General features: G+C 37.4%; 1 long non-coding RNA gene and 2 pseudogenes across 1 annotated transcript in view; 1 reads left to right on the top strand and 2 right to left on the bottom strand.

Moving 5' to 3' along the window:
• Positions 1-22,636, top strand: part of LOC139812008 (uncharacterized) — a 259,939-nt gene that overhangs the window by 129,758 nt on the left and 107,545 nt on the right. The gene's annotated exons all lie outside the window — the stretch shown is intronic.
• LOC139811749 (uncharacterized) lies at positions 1,165-13,870 on the bottom strand (annotated as a pseudogene).
• On the bottom strand, positions 7,124-9,606 carry LOC139811742 (uncharacterized; annotated as a pseudogene).

Raw genomic sequence — 22,636 nt, 5'->3', positions numbered from 1 at the left:
CAATCGACACCGTGTCCGATCGACACCGTGTGCAATCGTTACCGTGTGCAATCGGCACCGTGTGCAATCGACACCGTGTCCGATCGTTACCGTGTCCGATCGGCACCGTGTGCAATCGACACCGTGTGCAATCGTTACCGTGTGCAATCGGCACCGTGTGCGATTGTTACCGTGTCCGATCGGCACTGTGTGCAATTGACACCGTGTCCGATCGACACCGTGTGCAATCGTTACAGTGTGCAATCGACACCGTGTCCGATCGTTACCGTGTCCAATCGGCACCGTGTCCGATCTTCACCGTGTGCAATCGACACCGTGTCCGATCGTTACCGTGTCCGATTGGCACCATGTGCAATCGACACCGTGTCCAAATGCAACTAAATGTGTCCGATGGTAACTGTGTCCGATTGGCACCGTGTCTGATCGACACCGTGTTTGATCGACACCGTGTCCGATCGGCACCGTGTCCGATCGGAAAATATTGTCGTGTCCGATTTGTAATGTGCGCAATCGGGACAATCCTGTAATTTACATGATTTTACGCACTACGTTCGACAACGGACAGTATTCGATTACGCGATCATGCAAGATGAGACAATAGGCGGTAGTATTTGCCGGTACATTCTCTTTACAGTCAAATTCTATTTGCACATCCACACTGTTAAAAATTTCTACATGAAATTTAATGAAAACGTAACGGAAGCAAATTTCACAAACGTACATTAAAAATATTTAATGTTGTCAATGAAAATGAAGTTACGTAACTTAAATTTAATGGTACATGCATTAAATTTCATGCACATCGACATACAAATAATGTAATGTAGAAACCAAAAATTCAGCTTATTTTACTGAAATTTAATGTTTATTACACGAAATTTAATGTTCATTGTGCATTAAGTGTAATGTTCATTGTGCATTAAGTTTAATGTTCATTGTGCATGAAATTTAATACATGTGCCATTAAATTTAAGTTACTTGTAACTTTATTTTCATTGACAACATTAAACGTTTATAATGTACATTTATGAAATTTGCTTCCGTTACATTTTCATTACATTTTATGTATAATAGAAATTTTTCCCTTACGAAAAATACACCCGACTAGTGTTCGAAATTACAGCACTCAAATGAGTGTTAACTCTCAATGGAGGTTTGTTTGCGAGTTAACACTCATTTGAGTGTAATTTCGGACACTGTTGCGTGTATTTTTTGTAAGGGTTAACAACACACTATTACAATATTTAAATAATGAATCATTTTACATATATAATTAAATTTTAATGTACATTCTTTATTGAATGTTATACAGACGGGTTAACATGAAAAAAAGATAAAGCATTAATTTGAAAGATTATAATAATTATAATGTGTTTTTACTCTTTTACAATTTCAACTCTTTTTCAACAGAAATTATTTCGAAAAAATAAGAAACAAAAGTTAATTAAATTTGTTTATCAGTAGAATTTATAACATATTATAGATCTTTTTGTTACATCCAGAATTGATGTTGTCATAAAAAAAAAAACAAATATCAGGTTTTCATAAAAAAAAAAAAAAAAATATCATTTCATGTTTTCATAAAAAGATTAAAATTTAAATGCAATCAGCAAATTATTCCGAGACCGGCAATTAAAGTCGTTCACGCTCGGAACCCCGGACGGCCAGATGTTACGGATTGCAGCAAAGTTCCTGCAAAGTAAAATTCGTATTCATATCATATGTAATAATAATAAACATCTGCAATTTAATTTAAATAATATTAGTTTTATTTTGCAATTTAATTTTTATAAATTTGAAGTGTAGCGCATTTAAAATTAATTTAAGATTCTGGATTTTTATCTTATTTTCTTGAAGATTTAATTCGAAAGCATGTTCTTTTAATTAATAATTATTTTTTTGAGAAAAAGATTCACTCCAAATATTTTAAAAAATTATTATACATATTATTGTTTCTTGCTGATTTGCATGAGAGAAACATAATTACTCACATATTCCTAGTAGCGTACAATAATAATCGAATTTTATGTATCACTTGGTTCAATTCGGAATTCATCACAGAATGCAGAAAGTTCTTTCGCAAGTTTAAATACAGCCACATTAAATGACTTTTGTCGACGAGCTTTTGATGCTTTTTTACTCCATTTTGTGGATTAATTTGTAAAAAAACTCTGAAAACAATAAACATTTAAATTAAATAATTTAAACAGTTTTATTTATTTACATTTTTAATACATAAAAGTAACACATTCAATACATTAAAAATATATATATTTATTATTAATACATTAAGGTAACTGAACCCCACATGACTTAGTGCCCAATATGACCTACTTGTTGTTTCTAAGTGTTTCTATATATATATATATATATATATATATTTATATATATACACAAATTATAATAAAACATAGTTACCTTTGTATAAACTCTAAAGATTTTTCAATTTCAGGCGCATAGCAAAATCCATAAACGTAATGTGCAAGAAAAGTTATCAAGATTCCTTCAAGAAAATTCGTGGAAGTAATTAAAATTTTTTGATTAATGACGACGCTGCATTTTGCATCCTGATCATATAACGATTTTCCTGCAAAGTACACTTTAATAGGTTTATGAAGCATAATTATAAATTAAGCTATAGAGGATAGTGGCTTTATTCTACTTACTTCAATTATTTTAAAAAGAAAATTTTCCTTTTCATTGAAATAAAAGATTAATAACCGGAAAACTACTAATAGTTTTGGCATTTTATCTTTCCTTATTTGAATAGCTGTTTTGCAATCGTTTATAATCTCATTTATTTCATTTCCTTTCTTTTTCTGTTTAAGTTTGAAATATAGTCTCATGGGTTTTGCCTTCTTACTGAGTGAATTTGTCCAGACTTGGAGAACATTTTTTCCTAATAATCGAGAACAGTGTTGAAAGAAGCAATCAATTTCTTGTAAAAAAGGCCAGTCAGTGGCGATTTTCTCTAAATTTCTGTTTTTCTCATTTACGGCACGAAGAGTTGGATACGTTTCTTCCATTAATTTTAAAACTTGTGGACTTGTTTCGCGAAGAACAAAAAGTTGTAATAAAGTATGTCGTTTATTTTCTTGACTTTCTGCATTTTCATCTAACGGTAGAATAGGTGCATATTCAGTACAGCCGTACTCGTCTTGATATCGTGATGTTGCAGCTTGCTTCTGGCGTTCTTCTTGCTCCGCATCGTCACTATCGTAATCCGTAGATTTCGATTTCCTCTTACGTTTTCTTGAATTAATCTTATAAAGACAGGCATTATAAATTTCAAGCCTTACGGTTTCTAAGCCAGTTCCCCACATTTCGTCGTTACCAATTGTATCACCAAAAGTTTTCGGATAAGTACTGCAGAGGATTTTTGCAATTTCATGTGCTTTACCTCTTGTCGTGTCTTTGAGAGTATCAATCATATATTCTACGATTTTCTGAATAACTGCTTTTTTATCTGAAAAACACAGTTTATCTCCTCTTTTGCAAGTAGCAACTATTTCTTCCGATAATTTACTCCACACTGTGTCTTCTAGATTTATTGATTTTACTTTTGTACTTGATGTATAATTTGATAAACTTAATGTTTCAGATTTTGTACTGATAGAACTAGAATCTGAAATAGATAAAAAAAACACTTGCGTGTATATAGGAGAAAGTGGGACAAGACGGTGTAGTAAAAGTTTGATGATGAACAAAAGTTAAGTTTCCATAATCAACGAATCATTTTTACTTCTTAAATATTCTTTGCATATCAATCTTTTAATATAACTGTCATAAAATAAAATCTTCAGAGAATTATAAACTTTATTTTTTTTAAATAAAGTCATTTCTCCCTATCTCTTGCCTCATGGCTAAGGTAAGACAAGGTATCCCTGTGGACTTACACTGATGGGATTACAATTTAAAAGTATAATATAATTTAATAGTAATGTCACAAGTGAAAAAATTAGATAAAATCATAAGGAAATTGTAAAAAAAGATAAATTATGGTCTAAGTTAATAATATTGTACAACTGGTCTACTTCATTGGCTCGTGGGTAACTTTCAACGATCAAAGGGCTACAATAATTTTTATGCCTACAAGCATCTCTACAAACTCCTCTATCTTGAAAATTGTAAAGAATTTGTTGCGAAAAATATTACCTCGACCACGATCCTCCAGTATTGAAATTATTATCAAAATTATTAAATTGACTAGCAATTTAATTTGCGTCATTGCATTTCTTGTTCTACTTAACGGCTGCGTTTTAAAAGTCCGTCAAACAGGAAGTGTGCAGTTCGAGAAAACTTGTAAATGTATTGTATATAAATTCATTTCGAAAATTATTTTTGAGCACTAAGATTTACTTTCAGTCGGGTAGCCATTTTCCTCAATTTAAATATATTGATACAATTCCCAGTTTTAATACGTTATTATTTATTTATAAATTTAAGAATGCGTATAAACGTCATTACATTAAAAATATTAAAAAATAAACTTAATAAAAAAATAATGAAATGTATACCTGAAATGTTACCTCTCTGCATCGCTGAACTACATTCATTTGAAACATTTTAGTTATTTTCGTCTTTTTTATCATAATCCAAAGGCATATTTATATCCAAAATCGTTAAAACAATGGCATCCTTACATTGTTCTGTATATTCCAGCAAGACATCATTATCATCTATTTCTGTTCCATCATTTTGTACAAGTAACTACAAAAATATTCAATCACATTATATTTTATTAATGAGTAGGTTGATAAACATAACGCATTTTTTGCAAAAACTTTTATGATAATTACCTTGTAAGTGTTGTCTTCAGGAAGTTTTAATTTTTTTATAGCAATTTCAATTATTTCTGATATACTGTTTGCTTTTATCATAATTCTTTTATAACCAGGTGATTCTACTTTGAATAATGGCATTTTGCGATCTGAAAAATATGAAGTGTCTGAGCACAAAGATTGTCGTAACACTCAGGGAATTCTGAAGTCTGTCCTGTTTTACCGATAAAACGCAATAATTTTGTAACAACTTTTTGTATGTATTACTTTTACATTAAAAATCTTATTCCAGAATTAAAGTATATACATGTTTACATGCAGTATGGAGTATACTTTATGTAGAGAGCGAAAGTTTTTTAATTCAGATCTTTTTTGTCATTTGTCAGACGAATATGGTGTTCAGAGCTATCAATCATGACAATATTTGCTTGATATAAAAGTTCTAGAGTTTATACTTATGAAATTGGAGTCTCTAAACATGTAGATTACAAGAAGAAACAACGTTGAGTTTTTAAAATTAGACTTAAACACCTAATTTAATATGAAAAGGTTTTATAAAAATTTATCCGTATGTATGAGTGCGATATTGATGTAGTAGTAATAATGTACTGATATTTTGTAAACCTTATACAATTGTAAATTGTATGTAAATCGTTCAGTCGGTTCATGACTTCAGCATCTCTTTAAGTCATACGGCAACATGCAAAAACTTGTGCATTACTTACGTTAATAAAAGAAAATGTATAAATTGATTTAAAAAATATTAAACAAAACAATACAATTAAATTAAACTAGACAATCAACATTTTGATATAATACAGCAAAAATGTAATAAAATATGAATAATCACAAATTCTGATAACTTTGTAAACGTGCTAATCCATAATTTTTTATTAAATAATATACAATATACAAAAAATATTAACTACATATCTACAGTTATACCTTTATGGTAATCGTTAGTCAATATACGTACTTAATATGATATGGATGATGTAGTGGTATCAAATACAATGAGAAACAAAACCATGTGATGGTTTAAGGTGGTCCTTTCGTGAGAACAAGTATTAGATAGGTACCTAAATTTGATATATGTTAAATATACAGTAATAAGGGGCATGTGTACGAAAAATCAAGTGAGGTTACCGACACTTTACAAGAAATAAGTCATTCTAAATGTGCGTTCGCGGAGCGTGCCATTGTCATTATATCCTTGTTTACATCTAATGAACGAGAAAGATAGAATGATGCAAATCGCCACGTCCGAGGTTTTCAACGAATAATACATGTACTTAGCGATCAGATGAATACATTATTCATGTCTTAAAATATTCCCTGAAGTTTCCGGATTTCGTACATACCTTGAAAATAAAGGCTTGCCGAATGTTTTGCTCTGATATATGAGGTTAAATAAGTAGTGGGCCAATCGCATATTGCTTTACTCGTACTGTCATGCCTGACCTAACCTAAATCGAGTCCAACCGCACTACTATTGTGATATTTTTTTAATTAGTAAATAATTAAATACGATTAAATCGTGCGTGTAAAATCATATTATATTATTATAATTATTGGGATGTTGTGTAATGTTTGTCAATATGTCTGTTTTCAATTACCTCATGACGGACTGTTACTTGACTAGCTGGGTCCGCGAAAGGACCACCTTAATGCACCACATACTTCCTATAGTATAAACATGCAATGGTTTGAAATATAACATCTCTTGCAGGTTACGACATTCATACCCGGGAAAAAATATTCATATCTGATCATATATGATCATATATGAATGGCCATATATGGTCAGATATGGAAATTGGCCAGATCTGAGGATATATGATCTGGTATTATTGTATATGTTAATATCTGATCAGGTATGATCAGGTACGAACTATATATTTATCAGGTATGAACATATATATTTAAGTAAGTTTCAGAAAATTGTTATATATTTTCAAAAGTTATTTTTTAAGAGTGTGCAACTTTATTATAAAAGTAGACTCTACGATACAACTAATACAAAAATTGTGCCGCTCTATAGTGCGAGACAGTGTCGTGTCTTTTGATACCGTTCTTATAACACTGTTTGTCAAATTTTAAATACGAGAAACAGATCCCATCGAATGCCATCTATTGAATACTTTGAGATGCAATATCTGATCTGATCATATATAATATTATATGACTATATAGGTTCATACATGATTATATATGCTCTATATATGGGTATGTAAAACTTATATCTGTTCATATCTCATTTATACATGTTCATATACTGTCAAATATGAATATTTTTCCTGGACATTTTGTTCGCGGATATAAATGTCCGGGAAAATATTCATATCTGACAGTATATGAACATATATAAATGAGATATGAACAGATATAAGTTTTACATGCCCATGTATAGAGCATATATAATCATATATGGTTATCTATCGCCATATATGATCAGATCGTGCATTATACATGACACAAGATCTGATCATATATGGCGATAGATAACCATATATGATTATATATGCTCTATACATGGGCATGTAAAACTTATATCTGTTCATATCTCATTTATATATGTTCATATACTGTCAGATATGAATATTTTCCCGGACATTTTATATCATTATATCCCAATCTGGTCATATATAGACAGATCTGATCATGTTTCATATCATTTCCGGCCGTATATGAACATATGTATACAATCATATACAGCATCGCGTCTTGTCATATATGATCATATACAGTGCCGATACAGTTATGTATGGCCATACATAATTATATCTGATAATACATGGCCGAACATTCTTTATATACGACCATGTAAGGCCAGATACGATTATGTATAGTGTCATATCTGGCTACACATAATAATATGTCTGACCATATATGAACTTATATGATCAGATCTTGTGTCATGTATAATGTACGATCTGATCATATATGGCGATATATAACCATATATGATTATATATGCTTTAGATATGGGCATATAAAACTTATATCTGTTCATATCTCATTTATATATGTTCATATATGTTCATATCTCATTTATATATGTTCATATACCGTCAGATATGAATATTTTTTCCCGGGTATGATTTAATTTGACCAAGTTCGTAAGCATTAAGGTGTGGTATATAGTTATTTTCTATCCCCTCGAATAAAACATAAATATTCTCTTCATAGAAGAGAAACAGGCATATTTTTCCTATTACGATATTATATCGGTAACTATCTTGGTGTAAAACTAAAGCATATCCTTGTTTATATTCGGTACCTTTCACAACAACTTTGTTACATTGCTGGAGCAGTTTAGGTAACCTAGCATTTTGTATAGCTTTCCATATATCCTTGTTGTATAAGTCAATGTGAAAGTTACTAACTTCATAAAATTCTGTTTGGAATCTAATGTCTGCTCCTAATCGTACTAGACTTTGTAAAAGTTCATGTTTTATGCTAAGAGATTTTGGTACATTTATAAAATTAAGAGTGTATCGAATGGCTCTTTTAAAAAAACGATGTTTGCTCTCAAAACGCATAGTCCACACTTTTATTACAGGGCCAAATTGCAAAATGAGTTCAGGATAAGAATCAAGTAATGATGCTTTGGCCGCAATTTGACTTCAGGAAATAACATTTCTCTCGTTGAAATGTACTGAGAAATAATTAATTGTAGATAAGGTAAACAAGATTTATGAATTGTTGGGGAACAAATGATTTCAACGATCTCATTGAGTAGAAGTGTACAAATCTACACTTTATCATCAATTGCTTCAATCTTGTCTTCAATTAAAAGAGGCAAAAGTCTAAGAAAGTTCCAAATTTGGCAAGCACCTCCACTTATTCTCTTACTCGTAACAGTTATTATACAGGGTTTATCTTGTCGTTCTTCTGTCGAATACTTAAAGTTCTCAATTCTCTTGTTTAATTGTTTTAAAGTAAACCATTTATTATCAATAAAATAAGCAATATATAATTGCAAATCGAAGGCTACAATTCCTTCAAACAAATCATGTCCCAAACACGGAGGTAATCCTGGTGAACAAACATGATAATTTTTTAATTGGTTGAAAACTGAATTGAATTTGATACCTTCAAAATCATTTTTATTTCCAATCTTGTCTAAAGCATTGTTGTACGATTCAATGCTCCTTGATTTGTACATTTTACATGCACCACCATCAGAATAAAATTCTTCTCTTGTTATGTGACAAAATCTGCACAAATATTGTGCTGTACTGAAATTTTCAACAAAACCTCCCAATCCATGACTGCCTAAATTGTCACCAATAATAAAAACAAGACAACCCTTAATAAATTTACCATCAATTTCAATTCCTGTTTCTTCAATAATTTTTAAATCTTCTACTATTTTTCCATAAACACTTTTATGGTTAAAATCTGCTTTTTTACATAGAGCAACAAGTTTAATGCAGTTAATGTGACTGCGAAAGTTGTCTGGTACATTACCCAAACTCATATAAACGGCCAATAATTTATGTTTTTTCTTTGCTGAACCTATTGGGTTGACGACTTCAAATGCATCTTGATAAAGAATTATTTGTAAAGCTTCTGGATTATCTTTGAAAAACAAGTTGCTTCTAAACATTTTTCCATCTGTGAAATCTTTTAAAAGTTTGTCGTGTTGGGATTGCGATCTAAGATTAATTATATCTTGCAATGATTTATCCTTGAAAAAATGTTTTAACGTTTCTTGCACAGGCACGTAAGCAAAATACTTTTTCGTTACTTTATCAATTTTAATAAAAATTGGATCGACGTAATCAAACTCTTTTTTATAAAATTTTTTTCTCTTAAAATCTGTTTGAAAAATGCTATTACTTTTAATCCAAGGATCACACTTGAAAACTTTTTTGATAATTTCATTTATTTCATTAGATAAAATATTTTCAGCCAAAAAAGATTCTTTTAATTTTTGTTGAACAATTTTCTGTCCTTTGTCATGAATGTTATTTATTTCAGTAACTATATACTGAATTGTTGATGCTGGAAGTAGTAACTTACTCTCCAACTTTAAGTAAAATTGACCAACATTTTTAAGGAATAAATCTGATTCATCAGCGTCACATTGGACATCACAAGATTCATGTTGCACCATCATATTAGGTTGGTCATCAATTTCGAGCAGTGTATTGTTTAATGACTCTTCAGATTCAATAATCTTGTCATTAACATTACAATTCTTAAGATTTTTAACAGTAACTATTTTTGCTTCATCATATCGATTTTTATGAATTTTTGATATATGACTGGTAAAAGAAGATAAAATAGAATATTCTCTTTTGCAATTTTGAAATGGACATCGAATTTGTTGTTTTTTATTAATGTGCATTTTCAAATGTTTTGTAAGAAGATGAAAATTATAAAATTCTTTCTTGCAAATGTTGATTGTACATACAAACTTTCCTCTTTCATCTGCAGAACAAGTTGTGTCCAGAAATGTTTCTTGTTTTTTTTTTATAGTAATCCATGTGTACGATGTAAGTGTGTTCTTAAATATGCACTAATTTGGAAAAATTTCTTACATCTGTCATAGCCACAATAATAAACACGAGTAATGTTTCTATGATAATTATGGTGCTCTAAGTGTCTTTTCAAATATGGAGTTCCAAAATTGCAAAAGTTACAGTAAAACATTTCAGCCTGCAACATGTAATATCGTCATTATATAATTTTAGAATACTTTGAGTAAAATGTGGATAAAAGTAAAGTAAATGTATCAAATTTGGCCTAATATCCTATATAATCTACTTGTTTTTAAGTAGTAACATGACAAATTGAACAAATAACGCTAGCATGAATGATAACGTACATGTGCATTAAATTCAACGAAATTAATGTAATTATAAGTTCTTGAACAGTAGAAGTAAACGTGGTATGTTAGTCAATCAAGAGAACATGCGCGTAACGATGCATACAAAAATCCTACATCTCTTTCAATAATAATAAATATATTAAAAATTCTCAAGATTTAATCTAGGTTAACAAAATTATTTTTAGATTTGTATTCAACTAAAGAAGCGTGTGACGAAAAGGCCCGCTTTTATTTCATTTGTTATTAAATATGTTATAACTGAATTCAGGAATAGCTGTGTTTTGATGCACAAGAAATATGTAAACATTCTGTGGAAAGATCTCGAGCGTTAGCCACTGGGTGGGAGAAGTCGACTCGAACATGCTCATGCAAACGCCGTTACGTCTGATATTTTTGCTGTTAAATATTATTGCATCTTTATAGATTATTCTGTATCTTTTAATGTTAAAATATGTTGTTTAATACTATGTATTATCGATACATGTAGCAGAGTCCTATCCCGCGAATGACTGCAAAATGCTACTCGTTTTCTCGATTTAAATTTTCTATGTGTTCCCATCATGCGACGCAATTTTAACTAGCATTTTAACTAGCATAGATTTCTTGCCTCAAAAACTATAAGAAATGATGTTTTACTTTCCCCGAACAAACTAAAAACGAGTTTTTTCGTCACACCCTTCTCTTTAGATACTTTAGCAAAACCGTTCTTTTCGTGTAATCAACTAAAATTAATCGAAATTACACGGAAAATCGTATTTTCTATACTTGTAACAAAAAAGTATACAAAAACTTACCGTTATAACCTTCGATTGGCAGCAATCAGTCGTAGAAGGTAGCCTCAAACCACCAACCACCGCGCCGTCGAAATTTGTTTGTCTCTTGAGTGTCACTTTATCGAGGCAAAAGCAACCACTTCTGAAAGATATCACTATTCCCGCTACGACGTGTAAGACATGCACTAGCAGGTATCGCTCAGTGTACGACGCACGATTGTTATACCCTCCTAAATCCAACATCTTGACAGACGTGTGGTGACATGTTTGGAATGACCCTTTAATGGATCCCACCATCAAGCACGGCGGTCGCCCGCCTAACAGTATCCCGCCATCGTGACCTGATAGCTGCACCTCGTACAGCGGTCTCCATATCAGCGTGGAGAAGTTGCCCGATGGCGTCCGTCCAACGGCAGGGAGACCTCCCTCTTCTTCGCTTCCCATCCGGCTTACCCTGCACAATTAGCTTCTCCATATTGTCGCTTCTTGTGATGTGCCCGAAAAATTTCAATATGCGAGAGTATACCAGACTCGACAGCCGTTGCCTAGGTTTTATCTCAGCGAGGATGGACATGTTGGTCCTCCGCGCCGTCCAGGGTATCCTGAGCATTCTCCTCCAGCACCACATTTCGAATGCGTCTACCCGACGGCGGTCAGTCGCGCGTAGTGTCCACGTTTCGGCCGCATAACCAAACACAGAAAAGACAAGCGCATGGACCAAGTTGATCTTGGTGCTGCGCGTTATATTGCTGTTCTTTCACACAGGTGTGAGTTGGGACATGGCGGTTCTACCCAGCTGTATTCTTCGGCGTATCTCGGCTTCGCAGCATCCTCTGTTGTTGATAACGGCGCCCAGGTATACGAAGTGATCCACTACCTCGTATTCGCCAACCGAAAGTGTACCTGGTTGGTTATCATTCTCACGGTCAACAATCATGACCTTCGTCTTCTGGGTGTTGATCTCGAGTCCACATTCTAGGCTAATACGTTCTAGTCTCTCCATTAAGGCCACGAGTTCCTCTTTGCTGCGTGCCAGCAAAATCGTGTCGTCTGCGAACCTGAGGTTGGAGATTTTCTTTCCTCCTATCACAACTCCGTTCTCCCAACCATCCAATACCAAGCGCATAATACTCTCGCTGTAGAGATTGAACAGTAGCGGAGAGAGAACACAGCCCTGCCTAACGCCTTTTCTGATTTTGCATTCAGAAGACAAGTGCTTATCAATTCTGACCACGGCGGCACTATTCTCGTACAAACTTTTAATCAGGCATACAATATGTCCAGGTATGCCCATTTCTAACAGAATCGGCCATAGTTTATGCCATTTGTTAAGGCAGAATAGTTTGACGCGCATCTGTGAATCGGCCTTTAGTCGGAAGCCGAGCATTCTCGATGCTGTGATCGGAGACGCTCGAGGATGTTCGGCTATAGTCGGGTGCGCTGCGAGCGTTGTACGCGCGACCACGAATTCCCCCCCAGTGAGATTAGAGTCGTCTGTAACGCCATTACAACCGGTCGTCCTCGTGTTAAGAGAACAATAAAGTGTGAACGTACGGTTAAATCAAGCTACTTTATTCCGGCTACCCCCTCACCACATTCCTCTCAACCTCTGCTACAACAGGTTATGGGCCCAGCACGCTTCCACTGCGTTTGATATAGAGGTGTGGACACGAGAGGCGGTTCGCGGCGAGGACGAAAGCGTGCGCGGGGCGGCCATTACGCGTGGACCGCGTGGCTTCGTTTTTGGCGGTAACGGTGCGCGTATCGTACTAGTCATGAGTGACGACATCTCAGCTCGTGGAGTGAAGAAGTTTGACGGGAATAATTTTCAAGCATGGAAATTCCAGTTGATGGCATTATTTTACGCGAATGGCATCCAGGACATTGTAGATGGGACGAGAGCGAGACCGGCGGCCGCGTCGGCTGAAAACAAAGCGTGGGTGCGTGAGAACGCAAAAGCGATGTTCCTCATCTCGTCGGCGATTGAACCGAGAAAATTGGAGCCTCTCCTGGTGTGTGCGACCGCGAATGAAATGTGGACGAAATTGTGTCTGCTTCACGAGCAGAAATCGGAAGCTAACAAGATGGTGCTTCTGCAAAAATTTCATGAATACCGGATGTCGCCCAGTGATTCGATGGAGCAGCATATCGCAACGGTGCAAAATATGGCGGCTACATTAACTGACGTCGGTGAGCAAATATCCAGCAACGCAATTGCGGCGAAGCTGTTGGCAAGTTTGACGTCCAAGTACGGGACATTGCGAACTGCGTGGGATAGCGTTGATTCGGCTCGACAGACCCTCGAGAATTTGACCTCGAGATTGATCGGGGAGGAAATGCGGCTGAACTCAGAGAGTGAGGACGGTGCAACGGCCCTGGCTGTGTCGAAAGGAAGTCAGTCGAAGAAATCGGGTGAAAAGAAGTCCGGGAAGAAGAAACAAAAACCAAAAAAGAAAGTTACGTGCTTCAAGTGTCAAGAAAAAGGGCACTACGCGCGTGAGTGCGAACAGTCGCGCGAAAAAACTGAAGGTGACAACAAAGACATATGCGACTGTGCTTTTGTCGGGGAGTGCGGCGGGAGTGTGCAAAAAGTGGCGGAAAAGTGCTCGACAGAGATGTGCAGATCGATAAAAAAGATCTTGAGTGCAGATACAAAAGAAATCTGGCTCACCGATAGCGGGGCGTCGGCGCACATGACATTTCGACGCGAGTGGTTTTCCCAGTACACAGCCGTCGCGCAAGGCGGCACCGTCGTGCTCGGAGACAATAAAGAGTGCAAAGTTGTCGGTACGGGCAGTGTTACCATCACAAAGTGTGTTGATGGCGCGTGGAAAAAGTCGCGTATTGACAATGTGCTGTACGTACCAAAACTACGAAAGAATCTTTTCTCGGTTGGCGCGTGTGTCGAACGAGGTTACAAAGTCGTGTTCGAACAAAATTCAGTAAACCTGGTGCGTGGTGGAACAGTCGTTGCAACTGGTGTTAAGCAGAGTAATTGTGTTTACAGAATGCTGTTTAAAGTCGAACTACCAGTCGCTACGAAGCAGGCAAACGTGGCTGCTGTAAGCTTGCAAGTGTGGCACGAGCGTCTCGGTCACATTGATAAGCGTGCTATACGTGAACTAGTCTCGAAAGGGCTGGTGAAGGGCGTCGCGCTAAAGGGGTCCGACGACTTCTTCTGCGAAGCGTGTGCACAGGGCAAGGCTCATCGTTTACCATTCAAGAAAAGCGTCAGCAAGGCGACGACAGTACCAGACGAGAAAGTGCACACGGACGTGTGCGGGCCGACAGAAGTGGAGTCACCAGGGGGAGCAAGATATTTCTTGACGTTCAAGGATGATTGCACAGGATTCAGGCACGTGTACTTCATTCGGCACAAATCCGACGTGTTTGACGGATTCAAACAATACGAGCGTCTCATCAGGACCAAGTTTGGCAAGCCGATGAAAGTTCTTCGCTCTGACAATGGGCGTGAATTTTGCAACGAGAAGATGAACGAGTATTTGTCGGCACATGGCATCAAGAAAGAAAATACTGCTCCGTACACACCACAGCAGAACGGGAAGGCGGAGAGGGACAACAGGACCATCGTTGAGAGCGCGAGGTCGATGCTGCACGGTAAAGATCTGCCCAAACATTTGTGGGCTGAAGCAGTGAATACCGCGGTGTACGTGTTGAACCGAACCGTGTCTTCTGGAAAGGAGGTGACCCCTTTCGAGCTGTGGAATGGACAAAAGCCTGAGTTAGGACATCTGCGAGTTTTCGGCACGCGAGCGTTGGTGCACGTACCAAAGCAATTTGTGAGGAAGTTCGATTCTCGCACAAAGGCAAAAATACTTGTGGGCTACGAAAGTGAGTCAACAAACTATCGACTGTTTGATCCCGAGACAGGGAAAGTCGGAGTCTCGAGAGATGTCATTTTCGATGAAAAACTAGGAAAAGCTGAGGTAACTACGGACTCAGACAACGAGGTTTCCGTGAAACTCAAGAAGTGCAATATCCAGGATCAAGAAGAAGCCGACGAGGGCGCACGTTGCGAGGACGACGAAGAAGACGATGTCGAGGAGGCTCCTGTCGTGGGGAATGTCACTCCACGCCAGACAACGGACAACCCAGCAAGGAATCTAAGGGATCGCTCTGTACTTCGACCACCGCGGCGATACGAGGTAGATATCGCTGAGTATGTGGCTTCAGGCTCATTTAATGAGGCCATGAGCAGCAGGGATGCCGCGCAGTGGGCACGTGCTGTCGAAGAGGAGCTTCACGCACACGAGCGAAATCATACGTGGTCGATTGTACCAAGATCAGCAGGTCAGAAGATCATCGACTCGAAGTGGGTATTCAAGGTGAAGAAGGATCCCGAGAAAAATACAGTAAGATTCAAGGCAAGGCTCTGCGCAAGGGGCTTCATGCAACGTGAGGGCATAGACTACTCAGAAACGTTTGCGCCGGTCGTGCGCTACGATTCGCTGCGGGTGTTGTTGGCGCTAGCAGCAGAAGAGGACCTGGAGCTTCGGCAGTTCGACGTGGAGACGGCGTTCCTGTATGGAGTGCTGGACGAGGACGTCTACATGGAAATCCCAGAGGGATTAATCATCAGCGGAGACAAGGAGAAGAAAGATTCATCAGCGAGTGTGGTGTGCAAACTCGACAAAGCATTGTACGGACTTAAACAGGCTCCACGATGCTGGAACGAGAAGTTCGTGGATTTTCTGAGTGAATACGGGTTCGAGGCCATCGAGGCCGATCAGTGTATCTTTGTCGGTCAGTTTGAAGGTGAAAAAGTGTATCTCGCGCTCTTTGTGGATGACGGCCTGTTCGCGGCCAAAAATAAGACCATCTTAGAGACAATTATTGATAAGTTAAGTCAATCTTTTCGAATCACAGTTGGTGACGCGTCTGTGTTTGTCGGCTTACAAATAAAACGTGATCGTAAGCGCAAATCTCTTGTAATTCATCAAGCGGCGTACGCAACTAAGATTGTCGATAGATTCAAAATGAAAGAGGCGAAAGCTGTTGGAATGCCCGCGGACCCACATGCAGTATTGCTCCCGGTGGAGAAAGAGGAGGGGAACGACGGAACCGTTCCATATAGAGAGGCCGTAGGATCGCTCATGTTTTTGGCAATAGTCTCGAGACCTGATATAGCTTTTGCTGTAAATGTTATTAGTAAATTCGCGAATAAGCACGACAAGTCACACTGGCGTGCGGTAAAAAGAGTTCTCGCGTATGTGAATGCAACGATCGGGTACGGAATCGAGTACAAAAACGGCGGTAGGCGTTCGACCCTCATTGGCTACTCCGACGCGGACTTTGCAGGTGACTTGGAGACAAGGCGCTCAACAACGGGTTATGTGTTCTATTTTGCAAATGGTCCGGTCTCGTGGTCTTCGCAGAAGCTTGTAACGTTGAGCACGACTGAATCAGAGTATGTTGCGGCGAGTGCTGCGACCAGAGAAGCCACATGGCTGAGGAAATTGTTGATAGGTCTAGGGATCGAATGTAATAATGCGACTGAGTTATGTGTAGACAACCAAAGTGCGATTCGGCTTGTAAAGAACGCAGAGTTCCACAAGCGAACAAAACATATAGACATAAGGTATCATTATATTCGAGAGAAATTCGAAGAAAAAGAAATTACGGTGAAATACGTTCCTACGGAGGTGCAATATGCAGATGTGTTTACGAAGGCACTGCCGAGAGAGCGTTTTGTAATGCTTCGTGAAAACTTATGTATGCGTGAATTCTAGAGGATGCACTTAAACGGCGGTAGTGTTAAGGCAGAATAGTTTGACGCGCATCTGTGAATCGGCCTTTAGTCGGAAGCCGAGCATTCTCGATGCTGTGATCGGAGACGCTCGAGGATGTTCGGCTATAGTCGGGTGCGCTGCGAGCGTTGTACGCGCGACCACGAATTCCCCCCCAGTAAGATTAGAGTCGTCTGTAACGCCATTACAACCGGTCGTCCTCGTGTTAAGAGAACAATAAAGTGTGAACGTACGGTTAAATCAAGCTACTTTATTCCGGCTACCCCCTCACCACATTCCTCTCAACCTCTGCTACAACACCATTTAACCTTGTCGAAGGCCTTAACATAATCTACGATGCAGATGTACATTGGCGTGTAGTATTCCCTGGCTTTTTCTATTAGTTGACGTAAATTTAGTATTTGTCCTCTCGTGCCTCGTCCCTTTACAAATCCGGCTTGTTCCGGGGCAATTTGCCAATTTGCAAAAGCTTGTAATCTGGATTGTATAATATGGAGCATGACTTTGCTTACATGGGTTATAAGTGCAATGAGCCGGTAAGTGTCGCATTTAGATGTTGCTCCTTTTTTATGCAGAGGGACAATAATTGAGGTTGTCCACTTTTTGGGCCATTTTCCCGTTGTCCATATAAGTTGACAGATCTTATGCACTATCTTCACCCCTTCGTCACTCAAGGATTTCAGGATTTCTCCTGTAATTGAGTCAATTCCGGGTGACTTATTCTTGGCCAGTTTCTCAATGGCTGCTTGTACCTCTTGCAGTAGTATGCCCGGCTCTTCATCCCATCCGGTAATCGTTGGGGTTCCTGCCTCTTCCTCACTGTAAAGGTTTGCACAGTATTTCCTCCAGACTTCAGTAATTTCGTCTATGTCTGTGCATAGAGTGCCGCTGGAATCACAAACCGCCCAAGTGCGAGGCTTAGATTTATGGGTTATGCTCTTTATTTTTTTAAACACGTCCCTGGGCTGCGTGGTATTTATATGATGCTGGATTTCACTGCATATGTTATTAAGATGTTTGTTTTTATCTTTTCTGCAGTTCAGCTGGATGAGTTTCGAGAGTTGTTTGTATTCCGTTCTGTGTTCTTGGTCGTCAAGTCCGCTGGCTTTAAGTTTCCTCCTAGCCTCTATCAGTGTGAGTGTGCTGTCGGTCATCCAACATTGTTTTTTAATGATCTTGGGTGGAGGTTGGGATGCCTCTAGCGATGCCGTTATTAAATGTTTCATATCAAGCCATAATGAGTTTGAATTTGTGTATTACTTTTGAGTCCCGACCATAATGTTACGCTTTAGCGTCGTCACGAACGCGTCCTTATCCGTGATCGGCGGCAGCTTGGAAATTTGGTTTAGCCCTCTCCGTGCTTGCAGCTTTATTCGGAAGCCACAGACCAAGAGTTGATGATCCGACCCACAATCGGCACCTGGAAGCGTTTTTACCGATAGAATGGATGTGCGCCAACGACTCCTTATCAGTATATAGTCTATCTGGTTTTTGGTTCTCCCATCCGGTGATGTCCAGGTGAATAAGCGACGAAAATGCTGTTTGTAGGTTAGGTTGTATTCGTGATGCAGTAGTTGTTGTCAATGCAGAATTGCAGCAGTCTTTCGCCTCTCTCATTTCTAGTGCCAATGCCGTATTTCCCAACAACATTGCGCAGGTGATCGTCCTCACTCGTGCGGCCTATCTTAGCATTGAGATCGCCCAGAATTAACACGATTTCGTTGTTGGGTATCTCAGCAATCGAATTCTTTAAGGCAGTGTAGAAGCTTTCCACCTCTTCGTCGTTTGCATCCATTGTAGGTGCATACACCTGGATTATATTTACACAATAGGGGGTTGCGCTAAAGCGAACCGAAATTATGCGCTCGCTCATGGTTTTGTAGCCGGTGACGGTGTTTCTCAATCGGCTACTCACCATCACTGCCACTCCCCCGCGACTTTGATTTTCCAATCCAGAAAAATACACCTGGAAGTCAGGAGTGCAGAAATGTCCGCTACCCCGCCAATGTATCTCCGCTATTCCTGCGATCTTTACATTACAGCGCTTTAGCTCACTATGTAGTATTTGCAACTTGCCCGCTTGCTGTAGCCTCCGGACATTCCATGTCCCTATTCGGGTTTCTTCGCTGGTCGCCAATTTCCCATGTGGGGTCCAGCGGTCCACCGCCACATGCCCAGTTGCTAACTTCACACTGCCCGCCCCGGACGCAGGGCAGCGCCGGTCGTTAGCCGGATCGCCCAACGGTGTACATCCACAATATGTCGACATTCCATTCATGCTTTCATGGGAGTATAGTACAGTAGGTTCCCGTGTCTTTCTGTACCGCAGTGTTCCAGCCGGTGTGGTCAATTTGACCGCGCCTGAAAGTATCTGCATTAAGCCGGACTAGAATGTCTCAACCGCCTTAATGCAGTACTGATGGGACTGCTGCCTCCCATCAGATCTCGCCATATCTGGCTACCCTCATCTAGTTTAGCCCGTGAGTCGACACGGTTTGCCGGGGTGTGGCCGCTAACTTCTGTTAGCTTCTTGGAGCCATAGATGAAAGTTGGGTACCGAGTGGGAACCAATTCACTGGACCGCTATGTGGATGCTTGACCCGTACATGGCGCGACTGTTCAGTATAAGAGGTACTATCCCTACTCCGCCACCCCAACACCCCATCACATACACATATATGCGAAGCGCGCACGTATCACTAGGCGCTACCAGCGCTACCTACACACATGTATACGTTCGCGTGTACGTGTAGCAGCCACGTGACGCACACTAGACGGAAATAAATGCCAGAACAAAACTTTATTGCACGCCGTTACACACGACCTTCTCTATTCCGCCATCTTCTCTACTCTCTACTTTCCGCTCGTCGCTCGCTGCGACTTCGATATATCGATACAATACTTCTCGCTCGACTCTCTCTTCGACTTACAACAGAAATTTCTTTCTCATTCTTGCGCCACAATCGAAAGAGAGAGATGTGGGATTTTCGTGCGCATCATTATGCGCATATCCCCCGATTAAGGGACCACCGTTTACTTCAAAAACTTATAATTACATTAATTTTGTGCATATATAGATTAATATATTTTTCAGTTTCTGCATTAAATTTAATGTGCGTATACATTATAGTTCATGCGTATGTATATTAAACTTCATGTAAAGTTTATTAAATAATATACAGGGTATTATAAATTTCGTACATGTGTACATTAAATTCCATACATATGTACATTAATATACTTTCAGTTTTTGTGTTGAAATGTCATGTACATAAACATTAAATTTTATGCGTACTCACATTAAATTTTATGAAAAAGTGCACTAAATTTCATGAATATGTACACAAACATATGTTTCAGTTACAAATATATTAAATTTTGTGTACTTATGTAACGGGGACAGGAATGCCTTCTCACTTGAAATTGCACGCGTATCGGGGCATATTCAGAGCGCGTGTTCCGTCTCTAGATATTCGTTCATCATGACTGTAAGGGTATCCTCACAAGACTCTCGTATAGTAATCCAGCGTAACGTAACGTGGATCAGCGCACGAGAAACGTATCGGTTAAGGTGTTATACGTTTTTTGTGCGTTGATCTACGTTACGTTACGCTACATTACTATACGAGAGTCTTGTGCGGAAGCTCTTAATTACTCGGCAAAGTTGTCCCAACATATATTTTAAGAATATTTTATAATAATATATTTCAAATATATAGTATTAATTAATAATATAATATCAAGGAAAGTTACGTTTGAAAAGTAACTCGTTATCGTAATTCGTTACTCATTGAAAAAGTAACTTATCATTACCGTATACAACTCGTTATTCTTAAAAGAAGCAACTCGTTACCGTTACTCGTTACTCATTGAAAGAAGTAACTCATCGTTACCGTAACTCGTTATTCTCATTGCAAGAACACCGAAAGAACGGTTTTGCTGAAGATTCAAAAAATTTAGCTAGATACAGATCTGAAAATAATTTGATTATATTTTGTTGCACCATCAAAATAATTATGTAGAACGTTCAAACTGATTTCTAAAATGTCAAAATTTTTTACAAAATTATTATTATCTATACTCTAGCGACCTACTATAATTATTTTGATCTTGCAACAAAATTATTTTCTGTATCTAGCTAAATTTTTAGATACTTCAACAAAACCGTTCTTTCCAGGAGTAACTCGTTACCGTTGCTCGTTATTCATTGAAAAAAGTAACTCATCGTTACCGTATACAACTCGTTATTCTTGAAAGAAGTAGCTCGTTACCGTTACTCGTTACTCATTGAAAGGAGTAACTCATCGTTACCGTTACTCGTTACTCATTGAAAGAAGTAACTTATCGTTACCGTAACTCGTTGTTCTCATTACAAGAACACCGAAAGAACGGTTTTGCTGAAGATTCTAAAAATTTAGCTAGATACAAATCTGAAAATAATTTGATTATATTTTGTTGCACTATCAAAATAATTATGTAGAACGTTCAAACTGATTTTTAAAATGTCAAAATTTTTTAGAAAATTATTATTATACTCCAGGGACCTACTATAATTATTTTGATCTTGCAACAAAATTATTTTCTGTATCTAGCTAAATTATTCATTGAAAAAAGTAACTTATCGTTACGTAAAAGTAACTCGTTATTCTCATTGAGAAAAGTAACTCGTTCCCGTTACTTATTATCTATTAAAAAAGTAACCTGTTATCATTATTGTTATTCTAGAAATAATGAGTCGTTACAACTTTCGTAAAATTTTAATATATTTAAACATTATATTTTTTGATTCTGTACACTTTATACATATTTACATTAAGCAGATAGAGTCAGAATAATTGGATTACATGAAGCGGGCCATAAAGGGGGATATATGATTCCTACATTAGTCATGTCGTAGATGTCGTCGTTTTCAAGAAATTTTAAAAGCAACTAATTTCTTAAATAAAACTTGATTTTTTTTTCTTAAGATAAAAGTTGTAGAGCTCGTCGAGACTTTTTCAAAACACTATAATAAAGCTCTCGTTTGTTAAGGATTTCCTGAGATATTTTAAATTTTGTTATAATATTTTTAATATAAAATATAAAATACTTTGTAAAGTATTAATTCACTTTTTGATGACTTTATCTTAATACTTTTATACGTAGATAATGAAAAAAATCGATTGTTGTAAAAAAAGAACAAAAAAATTTGATTAGATTTTGTAAACGCATTCAATTTTGCAAAATTGCAAATGTAAAAATTAATTTCATTATTATACGCTTTCTTTTATTATTTTATATACAAAAGTGTCAAGGTAAAGTAGTTGAAAGGTGAATACTTTAGACTAACGAGGTATTTCATATTTCATATTGTAAAAATATCATGAAAAAATTTAAAATATCTCAAGAAATCTTTAACGAAAGAGAGATTAGTGTTTCGAAAACGTCTCGAGATCTACAACTTTTCTCTCAAAGGCAAAATCAAGTTATTTAAGA

The sequence above is a fragment of the Temnothorax longispinosus genome, chromosome 1 (assembly GCF_030848805.1).
Source record: "Temnothorax longispinosus isolate EJ_2023e chromosome 1, Tlon_JGU_v1, whole genome shotgun sequence".
Classification (NCBI taxonomy): domain Eukaryota; kingdom Metazoa; phylum Arthropoda; class Insecta; order Hymenoptera; family Formicidae; genus Temnothorax; species Temnothorax longispinosus.
The sequence above is the reverse complement of the archived record's forward strand: the minus strand, read 5'-3'. Positions and strand labels throughout refer to the sequence as shown.